This window comes from Eubalaena glacialis, chromosome 4 (assembly GCF_028564815.1).
Source record: "Eubalaena glacialis isolate mEubGla1 chromosome 4, mEubGla1.1.hap2.+ XY, whole genome shotgun sequence".
Taxonomy (NCBI): Eukaryota; Metazoa; Chordata; class Mammalia; order Artiodactyla; family Balaenidae; genus Eubalaena; species Eubalaena glacialis.
In genome coordinates this window covers 149803989-149811871 of record NC_083719.1, presented here as the reverse complement: position 1 = coordinate 149811871, position 7883 = coordinate 149803989, and positions in this window count along the sequence as shown.

Genomic DNA, 7883 nt, shown 5'->3' with positions numbered 1-7883 from the left:
TCTTTTTACCTTAGTGGTAAGGGCCTTACCTTTAGGCCCTTAGTGGCCTAAAGAATTTAGATAAAGGGCCTGTTCCTGGAATAGAGCTATCACCAGCGATATCTGCGAAGAATGTGGGCTAGGTGTACTGGGGGAAACTTGGCAGGGCCTAGAGATCAGAGTCCACTCTTGTCTCCAATGTTTATTTACCCAACACTTCCTTTTCCATCTCTATGTGAATTGCCTTCCTCCCCTTGGAAGTCCCAAACCACTACCCCCAATGCCCTCTTTTGTCTTTAGCTGAAGATGGTATTTAAGGTGGCGGCTTGGGCCATTTTGGGAGTTCCTCATTTCTCCTGAGTTTTTCCCATGTATACATATTATTAAAAATTTCTGTGATTTCTCCTGCTAACCTGTCTCATGTCAATTTAATTCTTAGACCAGGCAGCCCAAAACACCTAGAGGGTAGGGGAAAATCTGTTCCTCCCTGACAAAGTATGCCTTGTTCAGTTCTTGTTAGTTTACACCCAGGGCAGTGGGAGGGGTGTTATGCCTTTCTCTGTGGAAAGCGAGATATAAAAAGAGAACTGGATAACTAAATTTGCGGGCAAAGAAATTTTAGGAAAGAGTATACAAAAATTCACAATCTGTAAATGGATTCTTCTCATGTATCCAGGCCCTGAGCCCCCTTAGAATGTCTTCCTACACCCTGAGGTGCATATCGCCCAGTTCTTTACAGGACATTGCTAAAAAACTGTTTCTTAATGTAACGAATAGGAGGGTTGTGAATGAAAAATGTTGCCTGCCCTATCAGCAAACAAAGGATGTTGCAGCCATCAAGCCATCACATTACAACACCCCCAGCCGGTGAACCCCAGGGGAACTCAGGATGGAGACAAATGGGCTGCCCCCTGCCTAGCCCTAAGCCACTGCAGCAACCCCCAGCTGTGCACCCTGAGGGGATTCAGGATGGAAAAAAAGCAGGATACTTGTTCTAGATAGTTAAGGTGCATATCAAAGGAATGATTTCAATGAGCCCAGGCTCTTGCGTCTTCCCATATATAGAAAAGTACTAACTTCATTAACTTGAGATATCTAGTTTTCTGTAACAGTGATCTTTCGATGTTCTGACTACCAGGTCTTTGTTACAAAAACTCCTATATACCCTGGCTCCCCCCTTACCTCTTGGGAGCAGTCCCTCAGAGCTAACTGAGAGGCTGTATCCCAGGTTTAAGTCCTCAGGGTTTTTTTCGTTTTTTTTTTTTTCCTTTTTAATTTTTTCCTCCTGTTTCAGTTTCAAATAATTCAAAGAATTATAGGACTAGAAGCTTTAAATAAGCTACAATTAGCACAGCATTAAAAAAATTTTTTTTTAAATTTTTTATAAGCAGGTTCTTATTAGTTATCTATTTTATACATATTAGTGTATACATGTCAATCCCAATCTCCCAGTTCATCACCCCCCCCCCCGCTTTCCCCCCTTGGTGTCGATACGTTTGTTCTCTACGTCTGTGTCTCTATTTCTGCCTTGCAAACCGGTTCATCTGTACCTTTTTTCTAGATTCCACATATATGCGTTAATGTACGAAATTTGTTCTTCTCCTTCTGAAAGTCCTCAGTTTTGTCTGCCAAAAAAACCTGTAATTCTCAGCTTTTAGTTTTAGGTTGTGTTTTTTTTTTTTCTTCAGTCAACAGGGTTCTAGGTAGAGAGGATAGCAAATGCAAGTGGTCTGAGACAGGAGCTAAGTTTACTCGAAAGCAGAAAGGAGGGGAATTGGGTGTGAGCTGAGATGGAAAGATTGGCAAAAGCAAAGCATATAAGAATTTGTAAGTGAAGGCAGGGGGGTTTAATTTTATTCTAAGCACAATATGAACCATTGGATGGCGTAGCAGAGAAGTCTAATTTTTGTTTTTCAAAAGGAAGGTGTTACAGGCCAAATTGTATTCTCCCTCAATTCATATGTCAAAGTTCTAACCCCTAGTACCTCAGAATGTGGCTGTATTTGGAGGTAGGGTCTTTAAAGATGGAATTAATTTAAAATGATGTCATGAGAGTGAGGCCTAATCCAATATGTTTGGTGTCCTTATGAGATAGGACACACACACACACACACAGACGGAAGACCATGTGTAGACATAGTGAGAAAACTGCCGTCTACAAACCAAGGTGAAAGGCTGCAGAAATAACCAACCTTGCCTGCCAACACTTTGATTTCAGACTTCTAGCCTCCAGGACTCTGAGAAAATAAATTTCTGTTGGCTAAGCCTCACCCACAACCCAGCTCCAGTTTGGCAGATTGTTACGGCATCACTAGCAAACTAATACGGGAGGCTTTGGAAGTGGTCCGGGTGAGGGATAATGAATCCAAGTGGTAACAGGAAAAAAAAAATGGATAGATTCATGATGTATTTTGGAGGTAGAACTGACAGAACTTGCTCTTGGACTAGGAATCCAAAAATGAAGATACAGGGTATGAGAAATAGTGAGCTAAGTCTGGCCAGAAAGAAATGAAGAAGGTTATGGGGAAGGAAAAGATTAGTGGATCTTTGAATTTTCCTTCCAATAACAAAAGTTTAATGACCCAGGACCAAACATACTTTCTACTTCCATAGGGAATAATGTTTACTTCAACCATCGTATTGTAAATGTTGTTAATAGTTCTTAATTTTTCAAATCGACTCATAACAGGAAGCTTGATGATCATTACAGAGGAGAATGTAAATGTGATACTCTGTTTTAAACTACATAAAAAATAATGATGTAACTAACAAAAATTAGGAGGTGTTGCTGAGGAGAAAGGGAAAGTATGTGGCACAATCTCCTCATCTTTATGGCAAGGAAGGGACAGATCTTGCCTGCAGACAATGAACAAGGAATAAAGATCAATTATTTAAGTGATAACCACCAGATTAACAAATTATTAACTGTAGATTCCAGAGCATGGGGGTGTCTTATTTTATATCTTATGTCTTTCTGTAGCATTTGAGGTTTTTTTTTAACCATGTGTATTAATTACATAGTAACTGAAAACAAATTCTAAAGTGAAAAAAATTGCTCACCAAGCTCCCATACTGAGGCTCTAGGTGAGGGCAGGCCCCCTTTCTTATCCTCCTGCTCACAATGAGAACTGCCTCAAGCACAGAGTGACTTCTGGGCAGAGGCGGATGGGACCAAGACAAAGTCGTGACCTAATAGGAGACGGGTCCCTCCCCATGCTGAAAACCTCTCCTTGTCCCCTCCCTGCTGTCAGAGAGATGGTGGGGAGGCCACCCAGGGTCCTAGGGTCCCTGGCCCTCATCATTCCCACTTGTCCAGCACCTGGGTCCAGTGTCACACCAGCCTTAGTCTTTATATGAAGGCATTTTACTGTGTGTAAATGCAAGAGTTTGGCAACAACATAAATATCCATCAATTAATTCATGGTAACTTCATTTAGTGGAATCTATATGGTTATTAAAAAGAATGAAATAGAATAGCTCAAGATGGTGCAGTAGGAAGACGTGTGCTCAGCCCTTCTTACGAGAACACTGGGATCACAACTACTGCTGAACAACCATCGACAAAAAAATGCTGGAACCTACCAAAAAAGATACCCTACATCCAAAGACAAAGGAGAAACCACAACAAGATGGTAGGAGGGGCACAACTGCAATAAAATCAAATCCCATACCCGCCGGGTGGCCAGATCACAAACTGGAAAACAATTATACCACAGAAACTCTCCCACAGGAGTAAAAGTTCTGAGCCCCATGTCAGGCTTCCCAGCCTGGGGGTCTGGCAATGGGAGGAGGAGTCCTCAGAGAAGCTGGCTTTGAAAAGCAGTGGGATTTGATTGCAGGAATTCCACAGGACCTGGGGAAATAGAAACTCCACTCTTGGAGGGCACACACAAAGTCTTGTGTCCACCAGGACCCAGGGGAAAAAAGCAGTGACCCCATAAGAGACTGGGTCAGACATACCTGCTAGTATTGGAGGGTCTCCTGCAGAGGCGGGGGTGGCTGTGGCTCACTGTGGGGACAAAGACACTGATGGCAGCAGCAGTTCTCGGAAGTACTTTTTGACATAAGCCCTCCCAGAGGCTATTAGCCCTACCAAACAACCTGTAGGCTCCAGTGCTGGGTTGCCTCAGACCAAACAACCAAGAGTGAGGGAACACAGCCCCACCCATCAGTAGACAAGTGGATTAAAGTTTTACCGAGCACAGCCCTGCCCATCAGAGGGAAAAGACCCAGCTCTACCCACCACCAATCCCTCCCATCAGGAAGCTTGCACAAGCCTCTTAGATAGCTTCATCCACCAGAGGGCAGACAGCAGAAGCAAGAAGAACTATAATCCTACAGCCTGCGGAACGAAAACCACAATCACAGAAAGTTAGATGAAATGAAAGAGCAGAGGATTATGTTTCATCCTCCAGATGAAGGAACAGGATAAAGCCCCAGAAAAACAACTAAGTGAAGTGGAAATAGGCAATCTTTCAGAAAAAGAATTCAGAATAATGATAGTAAAGATGATCCAGGATCTCAGAAAAAGAATGGAGGCAAGGATCTAGAAGATGCAAGAAATGTTTAACAAAGACCTAGAAGAACTAAAGAACAAATAAACAGAGATGAACAATACAATAACTGAAATGAAAAATGCACTAGAAGGAATCAATATCAGAATAAATGAGGCAGAAGAATGGATAAGTGAGCTAGAAGACGGAATGGTGCAAATCACTGCTGTGGAACAGAATAAAGAAAAAAGAATGAAAAGAAATGAAGACAGTCTAAGAGACCTCTGGGACAGCATTAAAAGCACCAACGTTCACATTATAGTGGTCCCAAAAGGAGAAGAGAGAGAGAAAAGCTGAAAAGGTCCCTAACATGGGAAAGGAAACAGTCATCCAAGTCCAGGAAATGTAGAGAGTCCCAGGCAGGATAAACCCAAGGAGGAACACGCCGAGATACATAGTAATCAAATTGACAAAAATGAAAGACAAAGAAAAAATATTAAAAGCAACATGGGAAAAATGACAAATAACATACAAGGGAACTCCCATAAGGTTATCAGCTGATTTCTCAGCAGAAACTCTGCAGGCCAGAAGGGAGTGGCATGATACATTTAAAGTGATGAAAGAGAAGAGCGTAACCAAGAATACTCTATCCAGCAAGGCTCTCATTCAGATTTGATGAAGAAATCAAAAGCTTTACAGATAAGCAAAAGCTAAGAGAATTCTGCACCACCAGACCAGCTTTGCAACAAATGCTAAAGGAAGTCCTCTAGGCAGGAAAGAGACCAGCAACTTAAAACGACCTGGTACATATATAGTCTGCTATATCAAGACCTTATGGGAACAGCAAACACAAAAACTACAATAGATACACAAACAAAAAAGAAAAAGTAACCCAAACACAATACTAGAGTTAGTCATCAAACCCCAAGAGAAGAGAACAAAAGAGGAAGGGAAGAAAAAAGACTTACAAAATCAACCCAAAACAATTAAGGAAGGGAAGAAAAAAGACTTACAAAATCAACCCAAAACAATTAAGAAAATGGCAAGAGGAACATACATATCAATAATTATCTTAAATGTAAATGGATTAAATGCTCCAACCAAAAGACTAGACTGGCTGAATGGATACAAAAACAAGACCCATATATATGATGTCTACAAGAGACCCCCTTAGGATCTAGGGACACATACAGACTGAAAGTGAGGGGATGGAACAAGGTATTCCATGCAAATGGAAATCAAAAGAAAGCTGGAATAGCAATACTCATATCAGACAAAATAGACTTTAAAATAAAGACTGTTATAAGAGACAAAGAAGGACACTACATAATGATCAAGGGATCAATCCAAGAAGAAGATATAACAATTGCAAATATATATTTACCCAACAGAGGAGCACCTCAATATATAAGGCAAATACTAACAGCCATAAAGGGAGAAATTGACAGTAACACAATAATAGTCGGGGATTTTAACACCCCACTTTCATCAATGGATGGATCATCCAGACAGAAAATCAATAAGTAAACACAGGCCTTAAATGACATATTAGACCAGATGGACTTAATTGGTATTTATAAAGCATTCCATCCAAAAGCAGCAGAATACACATTCTTCTCAAGTGCACATGGAATATTCTCCAGGATTGACCACACGCTGGGCCACAAAGCAAGCCTTGGTAAACTTAAGAAAACTGAAATCATATCAAGCATCTTTTCCAACCGCAACACTATGAGATTAGATAACAACTACAAGAAAAAAACTGCAAAAACACAAACACGTGGAGACTAAACACTATGCTACTAAACAACCAATGGACCACCGAAGAAATCAAAGAGGAAATAAAAAAATATCAAGAGACAAATGAAAATGAAAGCACAATGATCCAAAACCTATGGGATGCAGCAAAAGCAGTTCTAAGAGGGAAGGTTATAGCAATACAAGCTTACCTCAGGAAATACGAAAAATCTCAAACAACCTAAACTTACACCTAAGACAACTAGAGAAAGAAGAACAAACATAACCTGAAGTTAGTAGAAGGAAAGAAATCATAAAGATCAGAGCAGAAATAAATGAAATAGAGACTAAGAAAATGATAGCAAAGATCAATGAAAATAAAACTGGTTCTTTGAAAAGACAAATGAAATGGATAAACCCTTAGCCAGACTCATCAAGAAAAAAAGGGAGAGCACTCAAATCAATAAAATTAGAAATGAAAAAGAGGAGGTTACAACTGACACCACAGAAATACAAAGGATCATAAGACACTACTACAAGTGACTGTATGCCAGTAAAATGGACAACCTGGAAGAAACAGACAAATTCTTAGAAAGGTACAATCTCCCAAGACTGAACCAGGAAGAAATAGAAAATATGAACAGACCAATCACAAGCACTGAAACTGAAACTGTGATTAAAAAACTCCCAAGAAACAGAAATCCAAAACCTGATTGCTTCACAGACGAATTCTATCAAACATTTAGAGAGGAGCTAACACCTATCCTTCTGAAACTGTTCCAAAAAATTAGAGGAAGGAAAGCTCCCAAACTCATCCTGTGAGGCCACCATCACTCTGATACCAAAATCAGACAAAGATAGCACAAAAAAAGAAAATTACAGGCCAATATCACTGATGAACACAGACGCAAAAATCCTCAACAAAATGCTAGCTATCTGCATCCAACAATACATTAAAAGGATCATACACCATGATCAAGTGGGATTTATCCCAGGGATGCAAGAATTTTTCAATATCCGCAAATCAATCAGTGTGATACACCACATCAACAAATTGAAAACTAAAAATCATATTATCATCTCAACAGATGCAGAAAAAGCCTTTGACAAAATTCAGCACCCATTTATGTTAAAAACTCTCCAGAAAGTGGGCATAGAGGGAACATACCTCAACATAATAAAGGCCATATACAACAAACCTACAGCTAACATCATACTCAATGGTGAAAAGCTGAAAGCATTTCCTCTAAGATCAGGAATAAGACAAGGATGTCCACCCTTGCCACTTTCATTCAACATAGTTTTGGAAGTCCTAGCTATGGCAATCAGAGAAGAAAAAGAAATAAAAGGAACCCAAAATGGAAAAGAAGAAGTTAAATTGTCACTGTTTGCAGATGACATTATACTATACATAGAAAATCCTAAAGATGCTACCAGAAAACTACTAGAGCTCATCAATGAATTTGGTAAAGTTGCAGGTTACAAAATTAATACACAGAAATCTGTTGCATTTCTATACACTAACAATGAGAGATCAGAAAGAGAAATTCAAGAAACAATCCCATTTACCATTGCATCCAAAAGAATAAAATACCTAGGAATAAACCTACATAAGGAGACAAAAGACCTGTACTCTGAAAACTATAAGATGCTGATGAAAGAAATCTAAGACAA